General features: G+C 50.4%; 1 non-coding gene across 1 annotated transcript; it reads left to right on the top strand.

Annotated features, from left to right (window-relative positions):
- Nucleotides 1-224: 224 nt before the first annotated feature.
- On the top strand, nt 225-297 carry TRNAR-CCG (transfer RNA arginine (anticodon CCG)). Its single transcript has one exon. It is a non-coding gene; the product is annotated as a tRNA-Arg (tRNA).
- The last annotated feature ends 207 nt before the right edge of the window (nt 298-504 follow it).

Genomic DNA, 504 nt, shown 5'->3' on the forward strand with positions numbered 1-504 from the left:
GCTAACTGGGATAAAACAGGCTTTGCTTGTCCTGGTCCTGATTTGCTTTTTCATTGGGAATCCACTGTGTGAGGAGGAGGAGGAGGAGGAGGAGGAGGAGGAGGAGGAGGAGGAGGGAGAACTATCTTCCACACACACATCCTCAGGGCAATTTGTGTGCTGAGGTCGGCATCTGTCCTGAGCATTGTTGTGAAAATAGAGCATCACCAAAGAACTACACCAGAGGCCCAGTGGCCTAATGGATAAGGCATCAGCCTCCGGAGCTGGGGATTGTGGGTTCAAGTCCCACCTGGGTCGTGGGTGACATTTTTATTTGTACACCAGGAAGAGAGCGAGAGCCAGTCAAAAGAAGTCAGACTGCTGCCAGCACAAGGTCAGCTGAGGGGAAGCTCTCCACAATTACCTTGCAGGACAAGCGCTCTCAGTTCAGCACTTAACCATAGGAAGCATTCCACCTGCAAATGGCATTATTGCAAACACAGCAGTCCAAGTATTTGCATAACA

The sequence above is a fragment of the Elgaria multicarinata genome, chromosome 7, assembly GCF_023053635.1.
Source record: "Elgaria multicarinata webbii isolate HBS135686 ecotype San Diego chromosome 7, rElgMul1.1.pri, whole genome shotgun sequence".
Classification (NCBI taxonomy): domain Eukaryota; kingdom Metazoa; phylum Chordata; class Lepidosauria; order Squamata; family Anguidae; genus Elgaria; species Elgaria multicarinata.